The 13,219-nt window shown below is 52.1% G+C and overlaps 1 long non-coding RNA gene across 1 annotated transcript in view; it reads right to left on the bottom strand.

Annotated features, from left to right (window-relative positions):
- Positions 1-13,219, bottom strand: part of LOC138250157 (uncharacterized) — a 44,141-nt gene that overhangs the window by 25,214 nt on the left and 5,708 nt on the right. The window lies entirely within an intron of this gene.

Below are 13,219 nucleotides of genomic sequence, written 5' to 3'. Positions count from 1 at the left end.
TTTGTTTTTTCTATCTTCCCACATTGACCTAGAGGGGACGGCACCTTCTTTCCTCATCATTCTTGGACCCGTGCGTAGGGACACTTTCATACTGCACCGGTCATACGACATGCAGTGCAGTGACATTCATCAACCGTACTTTGTCTTAACGTAAGAGGCCTTAACGCCCCAGTGAAGAGACAGGCCCTCGTGCTACAGCTTAGAGACTTGAAGAGTGATATATGTCTAATACAGGAAATTCACTTAATTCGCCCAGACTGGAAAAGAATCAGGACACGCTGGTTTGACCGTCAGTTCCATTCATCGGGTCCTTAGCGGTGGGCGGGGGTGGCAATCCTACTGGCCACAGATTTCCCAGGCAAGGTGATCCGGGTGCAGGCTGAGATTCCTGGTAGGCACCTCGCTCTACAAATTGATATGCAGGGGCATAGCCTGACAATAGCCAACATTTATGGGCCAAATGAGCACCAAGAATGCTTCCTAAAGGATGCATTGGGGAGGGTCCTAGAGATGTCGGACGAAGATATTGTAGTGGGCGGAGACTTTAATATAGTTCCAGATTCCCACTTTGATAGGTCCCTCCAGCGATATGGACAGACAGGAGCCTTCTCAAAGGGTTTTCAGGAATGGCTTGTGGGGGCAGGATTGACTGACATATGGCACGCACACCATCCAGCGGACAGAGCATACTCCTTCTCTGGTGCTCATCAGACATATGCCCATAAAGACCTTTTCCTCACCTCTCCACGCATTATCGCCCTGTCCACCAGTTCTGAAATTGGAGTGGCCTCAATCTCAGATCATTCCCTGCTCATGCTCTCCCTTGCTCTATCCACGTACACACCATGTAGACGACACTGGCACCTTAACATAAGACTTTTAACGTATGAGGATATACTGGCAGAAATTAAGGCTACAATAAGCCATTTTCTAATTATAAACGATACCCCCATGACCAATATCACAACCTTTTGGGAAACCTTTAAAGCAGTCATTAGAGGTCAGTTCATAGCAATGGCAGCAAGACTGAATGTCGCATGCCATAATACGCGTCAGCAATTGGGAGATGACATAAAGGCCCTGGAGGTAGCGATCAGACAGGCTGGGTCCTTGACCGCGAGTAGACAACTCACCACACCTCGGAAACAGCTACGGGCTTTAGATAAGGATATGGAAGAATACGCCCTACTCCAAACTAAACAAAAGTTCTATGCTGGGGGAAACAGGGCGGGCCTTCTGCTGGCCCACAGACTCCACACACAGGCCACGGAGCGGCGGGTGGCAGAGCTAAGGTTGCCCGATGGTACACTGACGTGCCAGGAAGAGCTGATCCGTCACCAGTTTGAGAGGTTCTACCCGGACTTGTATTCCACGGAGGAGCTCGACCCTAAAGGTATGGAAGAGTATCTGGACTCCGCTCCTCTGTCCCGTAGATAGTACCACCCTGGAGAGCGATATTACGCCCACAGAAGTCCTCACAAGCATACACCGGCTGCAGCCGGGTAAAGCTCCAGGCGCGGATGGTTTTCGAACAGAATTTTTTTAATCTTTTAGAACTCAGCTAGCCCCTGTGCTGGCCAGGCTATACAACACGCTGGGCTTATCCTAACACCTTCCACCCACGATGCAACTGGATATAGTGACAGTCACCCCCAAACCAAGGAAAGACCCACAGCTATGCTCCTCCTACCGGCCCATCACATTACTAAACGTGGACGCTAAGATTTTCACGGGTATCCTAGCACATAGGCTGAACCCGTACATGCAGGACCTGGTAGACCCGGACTAAACTGGTTTCATCCCTGAACAGTCCTGTAGCGATAACACTAAGAGACTATGCCACTTGCTGGACAAGGTTCACCGCTCTAAAATTCCTGTTCTCCTTCTCTCCACTGATGCAGAAAAGGCCTTCAACCGAGTACACTGGCAGTACCTTCACGCAGTTTTAAGGAAACGCGGACTAGGCCCTAGATTCTGTGAGAGGATCCGATGCCATTATGATAAACCTAGAGCCATGGTCACCGTGAATGGGGGACTAGCCCAGCAATTTCCTATCCTAAGAGGCACTCGACAAGGTTACCCCGTCTTGCCTCTATTATTTGCCTTATATATGGAGCCCTTTGCTGAGCGTATACGGCAGCACCCGGACATTTTTGGCACGCCAATGGGCGGTAGATTGCATAAGGTGGCTCTTTATGCAGACGATATGATCCTTCATCTGACCCGTCCTCATACGTCTCTCCCCGGGGTTATAGCAGAACTGACAGTCTTTGGTAAGGTATCAGGTTTTAAAACCAACCTCCCTAAATCGTCTATACTGAACCTCACCACTCCAGATGTTGAAAGGACGCCCCAAGACGTTAATCTTCCCTTCTTGTGGGCCGCACAAGGGATTACATACTTGGGCCTGAGGATACATCCTACCATAGAGGCAACAGTAGAATGTAACTACAATAGGATACTAAACATGAAACGCTCAAACTTAGCAAAGTGGAAGGCACACGGTCTCTCCTGGCTAGACCATCTAGCCGCGGTCAAGATGATACTTCTGCCTAAGATACTCTACCTTATTCAGACCCTGCCATTGCAACCTCCCCCTAACCTACTAAACAAAATGCAAGCGCTTAGCTAGGAATACATTTGGAGCTGTAGGAGGGCTAGAATGTCCAAGGCTCAGGCATATCTTCTGCAGACCGAGGGAGGGCTGGGAGTCCCACACCTATTGAACTACTATTATGCTGCACAGCTGCGCTACATGGTTGAATGGGGTCGACCCCTGACAGAGAAACACTGGTGTTTTATCGACCAGGCAGTGGCAGGGGTCCACATCTGGAAGGTACCATGGCTCCCCAAGAAACACCGACCACCGGGGATATATGTCTCGCCTACTTTGAGGGCCACAATGGGAGCATGGGAAAAAGTACCAGTTCTGAAAGGGCTATCGACGCCGGTCTCCCCACAGACACTGATCATTGGCAACCCAGATTCCCCCCCGCACTTAGTGACCCTGGCTTTACACCTTGGAAGGAAGCGAACTGCAAGAGGATAGGTGACCTCTTTGATGAGGACAGTCATGCACTTCCACTGTCTCCAAGCGGGGTACGGCCTCTGAGACCATTCCCACTCGCACTGACTGGCTGCATAAGTTATAGGCCCTTATGGGTATGGAAAAATTTACAGCAGCAGTGACTGGCTCGCTACCTCTCTTTGATAAAACGTAGGGCCCATTCATCCAGTATCTGTCGGACAAATTCAGGGAATTAACATGCCCATCATATTTTCGCATCCTTCGACTGACGAGTATCGGCCAAACTCCCTCTTGATCAGACTGACTGAAGTGCTCCCAACGGGGATTCTCAACTGCAACATACGTCTTGAGTACACCCATTGAGTGATGTAATTATTCTACTGTAAGTGATGTGCCCCCCTTCCCTCCTCCACCTTTACCCTCCCTTCCCTTTACATCCCTTTACGTCACCTGTTACCCCAGCGGCCGATGGTTGTAGGTGATAGAAGTTGTACTGTTCTTACCCTTATAAAATCAATAAAAGAGATCTTAAACCTAAAACTGCACACACAGGCACTGCAGTGGCAGGTCTGAGACATGTTTACAGGGCTTCTTATGTGGGTGGCATAATCAGTGCTGCAGGCCCACTAGTAGCATTTGATTTACAGGCCCTTGGCACCTCTGGTGCACTTTACTAGGGACTTACCAGTTAATCAAATATGCCAATCGTGGATAGACCAATCAACAGTACAATTTACCTAGGGAGCACTTGCACTTTAGCACTGATCAGCAGTGGTAAAGTGTGCAGAGACAATAAACCAGCAAAAGCAGAGTCCAGTAAACCATAAAAACAGGAGGCCAGAAGGCAGAAAGACAGATGAGATACCCCAAAAAGCTGCCAGGTTTAACAGAGACAATTGAAAGTAACCTGGAAAGACTTTTAAAATAACTTGATTTGACAAGCTGCTAAACTGATTTTTACTTATTGCCGATTTGGACAAACTACCTATCTTTGACAAAGGTCCTGGAAGAGAGACTGAAAGCTGCAAATAACTGCTAAAGAACGTTGGAGTTTGTTTTTGCTTCATAGTTATAATTTTTCTCTTCTACTTTCTGATTCTTTACAGATCATGAGTAACCACAACCAGCAGGTTAGGAACAATAGGTGCTGTAAATACATAGATATTGGTTTGGCGATTGTGTGCATGATATTGTGTTTGGTATTGATTGTGAGTATGACTTTTCTTGATAGGAATGTACCAACCATACCTCTGCTTTACAGATGACTACTACACTTACAGAAGTATACAAGTTTAGGAGCGATGAGAAATATTTGCACGAAAACAGTTCCCAAGGAGATCTTTCTTCTAATGTTTACGATCGCCGTTTGGGGGAGTATGTTGAGACAATGAATGGGAGAGAATGTTATGTGTGCATGCAAATTCCTTCATCACTAGAGGAAGGAATTACTTACCATAGTTTGCCTCTTAGTTATGGAATAAGTTGTAGTCTTTTACTAACAAGATTCTATAACCATGGGTAAATTCAGTACTTTTACATTTTTTTCTACACGTGCACTTCAACTAATAATAATATTAATTCATTAAAAGCATTATGGTGGTCATTACAACCCTGGCGGACGGTGTTAAAGATGTGGTAATACCGCAAACAGTCAGACGGACAAAAAAAGGGAATTATGACCCTGGCGGAAACCGCCAACAAAAACAGCCACTTTAACACACCGCCCGCCACGGCGGTACAGACAAGCAGCGCGGCGGTCACCGCCAACAGACAGGCGGGAGACAATGTACCGCCCACAGTATCACAACAGGCCAATCCGCCACCTTTTCCGGGGCGGATTCACCGTGGATAAAAACACGGCGGAAACAGCTTTTGCTATGGGAAAACGCTCACCTTCTACACATCCCACGAGGAACGACTACTCCATGGAGCCGGAACTCCAAATACTCCCTGCCCTTGTCTTTCTGCTCCTTCACGACCAACAGCGACGTAGGCGCAGCAGACACCGGTGAGTTCTGCACCTACGACACGGGGGAGGGGGGAGGCAAAAGTTAGGGGGACACCCACCAAACACTGCCACCCTCGCATAGTACAACATACACACCAAAGCAGTCACAAAAAGAACAGTAACAACCCACAATCCCCCCGGAAGAATGCAAAGGCAATGCGAATTTCGGGCAAACATTATAATGTGCCAATATACATGTCATACAAAAATATACAAATATGTGTATTCCAAAATCACTCATATTTACATAAATAATCCGATAAGTATTGCAGATATGTACACAACAATGTCCGTGCACAAACAGTCCAAAAATGCATGGGCGAGGCCCACAATAGATACCTGACCAAAATCCGAGAGAACACTGCCGGGGCATCAGATAGAAACACTACAGGCACCTCAGGGGGAAGGGAGGGGGGGGCACCTCAGCCAGATGAATGCAAAGCCAGATCTACGATGGGGCTCCATGCCCATTGATGTATCCTGGGGAGTGCAAAGCCACAGTCTCTCAAGTCTCTACAGTGGGTGGGTTGCCCACTGTGCCATCCTGGGGAGTGCAAAGCCACAGTCTCTCAAGTCTCTACAGTGGGTGGGTTGCCCACTGTTACATCCTGGGGAGTGCAAAGCCACAGTCTCTCAAGTCGATGCAGGTCCATACTGGTACTGGGGGGTGACTGGTGCCCAGACTGGATGAGTCTCCCCGTGAAAGGTAGTGTCCTGTCACTGTCCCAGCTGCACATGTGATAAGGATGCCTGATGTGGTGGGCCATTCATTCCTACCCGGTGCATTGCCCTGTTCAGCGGTGCTTTGCCGTGGTGGTCTTTGCCCTGTTCAGCTGTGCTTTGCCATGGCGGTCTTTGCCCTGTTCAGCGGTGCTTTGCCATGGCGGTCTCTGGACTGTTCAGCGGTGCTTTGCCATGGCGGTCTTTGCCCTGTTCAGTGGTGCTTTGCCATGGCGGTCTCTGGACAGTTCAGCAGTGCTTTGCCATGGCGGTCTTTGCCCTGTTCAGCGGTGCTTTGCCATGGCGGTCTCTGGACTGTTCTGCGGTGCTTTGACATGGCGGTTCTGATACGGACATTGGTGTGTGGCATGACGATCTCCATACTGGACATTGGTATGTGGCATGACAAACTCCACACTGGACATTGGTGTGTGGCATGACGAACTCCACACTGGACATTGGTGTGTGGCATGACGATCTCCATACTGGACATTGGTGTGTGGCATGACGTTCCATCATTGCCCAGCGGGGCTGTGGCATCCTGGCCCCGCCTGGGCTGTGTCTTGTGTGGTGGTCTCAGGACCAGTGACGATACTTGGGCCCTCCTGGGCTGTGTCTTGTGCGGTGGTCTCAGGACCAGTGACGATACTTGGGCCCTCTTGGGCACTGACTCTGGCGGTGGGCTCTGGACCCGTTACGATACTTGGGCCCTCCTGGGCACTGACTCTGGCGGTGGGCTCTGAACCAGTGACGACGGTGCTGGCGGTTGTGTCTGGACCGCCGGAAATGATGGCACACTTCTCCGCCGTGACACTCACAACAGGCTGGGCAGACTTCCTCGGGACCTTCCCCACCTTTTTTGGAGTTACAGCTGACTCACCAATCGCCTTCGATCCCATTTCACTTGTTGTCCCACCAGGAGTCTTGACACGGTCCCATCGTCCACTCTCCAATTTCGGAGCCTTTACAGGGGGTGGGCTGCCAGTGCCTTGGCTCCGGGACCTACTGCCTGCCCTGGTGGACGGTGCACTCCAAAAACCTGGAACACGCACCACTGGTACTGGTGGCTTTTTAGCTGAGGCGCTACGACGGGACTGATGAATTGGAGGGGGGGTGGAGGCAAAAAGGTCAATTTGACAGAGGGACAGTTTCTGACGAACACTGGGATGGGTAGCTGGAGAGGGTCTGGGAGTGGAGGAAGAGGAGGTGGTTGTGGGAGGTGTCACTTTAGCTGTTTTGGGTGCAGGTCCACATACTGGAAGCTGTCGTGAGGTGGATGGATGTTGGGTGAGTGATTGACGGCGTTTGGGTACTTTGGGAGGCGGGCGTCACAGACACACTGGGAGAGGACACAGGGGACGTGTAAATGGCAGTGGAGGTGGTGAGTGCAGGTGAGCAGCGTGTGCTGCTGGGTGTCCTGGTGCGAGTCCTAGTGCCTGTAGATGTGGTGCATGCAGGTGTGTGTGTGTAGACAAGACTGGGAGGGAGAGGGAGGAGGGAGAAGAGGAGGAGGGGGACACAGTGGAGACAGTGGATGTTGCTGTGTCTGTATGGGTGTGATGCTTGTGTGAGTGCCTGTGGGATGTGTGGTGCCTATGTTTGCCTGAGCTACTTTTGTGTGTTGACTTGTGTGCATGCTGGTCTGTAGGTGTGCTTGGGATGGGCTGGGGTACAGGGGATTGGGTCTGGGTGGAGGAAGTTGGAGGGGGGAGGCTGGGCACAGTCACAATTGCTGCCATCAGTGCTGAGGCCAGAGATTGAAGGGTTCGCTGAAGGACAGCCTGACCAGAATGAATGCCCTCCAGGAATGCATTACCGTGTTGCAACGCCCTTTCTACACCCTGGATGGCATTCACAATGGTAGACTGCCCAACAGTGAGTGACCTGAGGAGGTCAATGGCCTCCTCACTGAGGGCAGCAGAGGTGACTGGGGCAGGGCCTGAGGTGCCTGGGGCGAAGGTGATGCCCACCCTCCTGGGTGAGCGGGCACGGGGCAAACGCTGAGGGGCTGCTGGGAGGGCGGTGCTGGTAGGGGGGGTGGCGGCTGTACCTGTAGAAGTGGGACGCACAGATGGTGCTGCCACCACAGGGGTGCTCACATTGCGGACGAGTCTGTGTCGCTGGTTGGTGATCCGGTGGCCTCCGTGAAGCTCCCCTCGCCCTCCGTCCCACTGTTGTATTCAGAGTCTGTGGTGTGGCCCTAAATGGCCATGTGGGATGCAGCTCCCTCGTGCTCCGGTGCCACTGTACCTCCGCCTATTGATGCTGATGTACAAAAGGACAGGGAGAGCAGGAAAAGGGGGGGGAGACAGAACAAAGAGAGTTTTAGTGCATGGCATACCGCTACCGTTGGCGGACAAGACAGACGCAGCAGCCCCATGCACAACGCCGCGCTCCTGCCCTCTGCACATGCAATTTCTGGGATATGGCCTACATGGCATTGGTGGAAATCTGCGCACATGGATGCCACAGGGGCAACTATACCTCAACTTGATAATTTACTGAGGTGGGGTAGAGTGCCACATGACCTACATTAAGGAGGGGCCTTGCCTACCTAACTCGCCCTGGCCTAGGGACACCCAGAGCCCACCTCCCCCACCCAGACACCTCCACTGCACGCAAAGTCCGCAGAATGAGAGTGTACTCACCCCCTTGTGTCTGCTGTGATGTCCTTAAGCGCCCATCCAACTCCGGGTAGGCCACCGCCAGGATCCGGAACATCAGGGGGATCATGGTACGATGGGCACCCCTCCGACGTTGGGAGGCCATTCCCAGCTGAGCCTCCGCCGTCTTCTTGCAGCAGCGGCGAATGTCCTCCCATCTCTTACGGCAGTGGGTGCCCCGTCTCTGGTGGGCCCCCGGGGTCCGGACCTCCTTGGCGATGGCACGCCAAATGTCCCTCTTCTGGTGGGCGCTGACCTACATGACATGCACAAGGAAAGAGGAACAGTCATTACCAACTGCACCATCAATGTGAGTGGCCCCCTCCCTACTCTGACCATGTGGCCCATTTATTCCCATGCTTTACTGTAGTATGACTTCTGCCCCCTTCCCTCTTCCACCCAGCCCTGTCCACCCAGGCCTAGCCCCTACAACATGCTCTCTGTGTACTAACCTGTTGGTCTGGAGGACCGTAGAGTAGCATGTACTGGGGGAGGACCCCATCCACAAGTTTCTCCAACTCTTGTGCAGTGAAGGCAGGGGACCTTTCCCCAGACGCAGCAGCCATCGTCGCTTCCAGACCGAGGTCACAGCAGCACTAGCAGTGTAGGTCGTATCCTGTCGAAGGTCAGGTATCTAGTGATTGAACAGATAAAAAATGGTGGTGACGTCCGCGGCGGTGACGTCCGCGGCGGGGCGCATCATCACCGCCGGCGCACCTGTTCATTGGCTCCTGGGACCCATAGGGTCCAATGTTAACCAATGCAGCATTGCGCCGCGGTCTACGACCGCCTACCGCGACGGTGTGCAACGCCAGCGCTGTTACCCCACAATCCCATTGTCCCAGTTTAGAGGTCAGGCAGCTGCCATTTCAGGGGCCCACATGGATTCATTTTCAACTGCGTCACACATACTGAGGCCTACACTCAACACACATACAGGAAGGGTTTTGTGTCTGCTGTAGTCTTGTGTGTAACTGTGGGTACATACCTGGAGGAATAGTGACTGGTTCTTCGCTGGTGTCCTTCTTAGGCACCGTCAGCTGGGACATATGAGAAGATGGCGGAATCCTCCGGTGTAGCGACCCCTGGTGGACCTGTTGACAATGGAAGAGAGACATTTAATCGTGACCTACCGGTTTGACCGTGCTACAATCCAGGAACTATGTACCCAGTTGGAGCCAGACCTGATGTCACCAATCCGCCATCCGACTGGAATCCCCCCTGACGTGCAGGTGCTGTCAGTGCTCCATTTCCTTGCAAGTGGGTCATTTCAAACAACAGTGGCCATGGCATCAGGGATGTCCCAGCCTATGTTTTCCAACGTGTTATCCAGAGTGTTGTCTGCCCTGCTGAAACACGTAAGGAGATACATCATATTCCCTCAGGTGGAGGATTTGCCTACAGTGAAAGGTGACTTCTATGCCCTTGGACATATCCCCAACGTCATAGGTGCCATTGATGGGACCCATGTAGCTCTGGTCCCCCCCACGCAGGAGTGAACAGGTGTACAGGAAGAGTTATCATTCAATGAATGTCCAGATGGTCTGTTTGGCAGACCAGTACATCTCGCAGGTAAATGCTATGTTCCCTGGCTCAGTGCATGACGCCTGCATCCTGCGGAATAGCAGCATCCCTGATATGATGGGTGAACTCCAGAGGCACCGTGTACGGCTATTGGGGGACTCTGGTTACCCCAACCTTTCCTGGCTATTGACCCCAGTGAGGAATCCCAGGACCAGGACAGAGGAACGCTACAATGAGGCCCATGGGCGGACTAGGAGGGTTATCGAACGCACCTTCGGCCTCCTTAAGGCCAGGTTCCGGTGCCTCCATATGACAGGTGGGTCCCTATTCTACTCACCGAAGAAGGTGTGCGACATCATCATCGCCTGCTCCATGCTCCATAACTTGGCATTGCGACGCCAGGTGCCTTTTCTGCAGGAGGATGATCCAGATGACGGTGTTGTGGCAGCTGTGGAGCCTGTGGACAGTGATGAGGATGAAGCTGAGGAAGACGAAAACGACAACAGGGAGTCAGTCATACAGCAATATTTCCAGTGAGACACAGGTGAGAACATTTTCATTTTTACCATTACATTAACTTTCACACATCTACCTCTATCCTGTACCGACATTTCACTCACTATTTGTTAACTGAGTTGTCCCCTTCCATTTCAGTCTCACAAATGTGGTAACCTACGTGTCAACTGTTTGCATCCTTGAAGGGCTTGTGATGTGTGACATAGGTATGTTAGCCTTCCAATCGGTAACCCATTATGAAACTGTAATTGATAATACAGATTTACAAATCATAGACTGACTCCATTTGTTTTTAGTGTTTCAAGGGTGTTTTTTAAGTGCTCATAAAATGATGGGGGGTTGTAAACTGGTGATGGGTGATGGTGGAGGAATGTCCATGGCAGAGTCCAGTCTATTAGTCTCACAGGTATATTGCACATCTGGGCATTGGAAGTGGAGCTAGGTCAGTACCGATTTGGACAGGTAACAAAGTGGGACAGTGGGGGGACAATCAGGGTGGTCTTATTTCCTGGCGGGGGTCTTGCCATCTTGCTCTGTCCTGTTCCTGGATCTCAGCGCCCGCTTGCGTGGTGGTTGTCCGTCTGCAGGGGATGGGGTGCTGGTGTGTTGGTCCTGTGGCGGGGCGTCCTGTCCACTAGCGCCGGCGGAGGTGGTGGGCATTTCATCATCGTGGCTAGTGTCAGGGGCCCCTTGGAGTGCCACGGTGTCCCTCAAGGTCTTTTGAATGTCTGTCAGCACCCCTACGATGGTGCCCAGGGCGGAGCCGATGGTCCTGAGCTCCTCCCTGAACCCCAAATAGTGTTCCTCCTGCAGACGCAGGGTCTCCTGCAACTTGTCCAGGACTGTGGCCATCGTCTCCTGGGAGTGGTGGTTTGCTCCCATGATGGAGGAGAGGGCCTCGTTGAGAGTTGGTTCCCTTGGCCTGTCCTCCCTCTGTCGCACAGCAGCCCTCCCAGTTCCCCTGTGTTCCTGTGCCTCCGCCCCATGGACCGTGTGCCCACTACCACTGCCCCCAGGTCCCTGTTGTTGTTGGGGTGGTGGATTCGCCTGGGTGCCCTGTAGTGGTGGACACACCGCTGATTGACTTGTCCTGGGTAGGGAGGTTTGGGCCCGCTGGGTGGGTGCTGTGCTGGTGTTACCAGAGGGTGTAAGCTCGGTGTTAGGCTGTGGCTGGGCAAGGGGAACCGACTGTCCTGAGGCCCACGATGGTCCGGCCTGGTCATCAAGATCCAGTGGGGCAGAGCTGCTGTCGTCACTGTGGGCCTCTTCTGGGGGTGGAGTGGTGTTGTCTGGCACCTCTGGTGTGGTGACGTTCCTTCAGGTTCTTGCGGGGGTATAAGTACATGATTATTGCATGTGTGTGTTTCATGGAGTGGAATGGTTGGGTGTTTGTGAACCCCAGTGCAGGCATTCCTGTGTGGGGGCTTGTGTGCTGATGGTTGGAGGGTGTTGTGGGTCTGTGCAGTGGGCATGCTTTGGTGATGGGTGTCCATGCTTAGTTAAGTCATGCAGGTCTTGGGGTTGGGATGGGTGGTTGGTGTCATGGGTAGATAGGTGAGGATTTGGGGTGATAGGGGAGGGTGTGATGGTGGGGGGGTGTGATATCATGCAGGTAGGGTGGGGGGGTATGATGGTTAAGATTAGACTCACCAGTGTCCGTTCCTCCAACGACTCCTCCGAGGCCCTCAGGATGCAAGATGGACAAGACTTGCTCCTCCCATGTTGTTAGTTGTGGGGGAGGAGGTGGGGGTCCGCCGCCAGTCCGCTGTACCGCGATGTGGTGCCTGGATACCGTGGAACGCACCTTCCCCCGTAGGTCGTTCCACCTCTTCCTGATGTCCTCCCTATTTCTTGGGTGCTGTCCCACAGCGTTGACCCTGTCCACTATTCTTTGCCATAGCTCCATCTTCCTGGCTATGGATGTGTGCTGTACCTGGGAGCCAAATAGCTGTGGCTCTACCCGGATGATTTCCTCCACCATGACCCTGAGCTCCTCCTCGGAGAAGCGGGGGTGTCTTTGGCGTGACATGGGGTGTTGTAGGTGATGTGTGGGGTGGTGTATGTGTTGATGAGTGTGGTGAGTGTAGTGGTATGTGGTGTTTTGTGCTTGGATGTTGCGTGGATGATGGTGTTGTGTGCCTCTGTGTGATGGGGTTGTCTGTTCTGTGCTGTCTCTCTGGCCTTCTCTCTGAATTTATGGTAGTAAGGATTTGTGGGTGATGTGGGTGTGTGTTTTATATTGTGTTGGGTGTGTGGGAGTGGTGTGTGTATGTGTATCAGGTGTGTGTATTTGTAATTGTCCAATGTGGCGGTGTTTTGGAGATGTGTGTGTATTTTGAGCGCGGCGGTGTGTACCGCCAATGGAATACGGCGGTTGAAAGACCGCCACGTGAATCCGTGGGTCGTAATGGCATGGGCGTGTTTCTGTTGGCGTGAAGGTGGAGGATGTGTTTCCGCCAGTTTCTCGCTGACCTTTGGTGTATGGGTATTGTGTGGGTTTCTGAATTTCGGTGGATTCCGTGATGTGTGTCATAATAGCTGTGGCGGTCTACTGCGGCGGCGGCGGTGTATTGGCGGTCTTCGGTACGGCGGTAAGCGCCTTATACCGCCACTGTTGTAATGACCCCCTATGTTTTGAATAACGGCCACTTAAGTGGGCAAATTTTTCAAGTCGCACATTATTTTCTATGTTAGCCTAATTCCAGGCAAATTCTTAACCCATAATAAATGATAATCATTAGTAATTAATTCAGCTTTCAC

Source organism: Pleurodeles waltl, chromosome 8 (assembly GCF_031143425.1).
Source record: "Pleurodeles waltl isolate 20211129_DDA chromosome 8, aPleWal1.hap1.20221129, whole genome shotgun sequence".
Lineage (NCBI taxonomy): Eukaryota > Metazoa > Chordata > Amphibia > Caudata > Salamandridae > Pleurodeles > Pleurodeles waltl.
The sequence above is the reverse complement of the archived record's forward strand: the minus strand, read 5'-3'. Positions and strand labels throughout refer to the sequence as shown.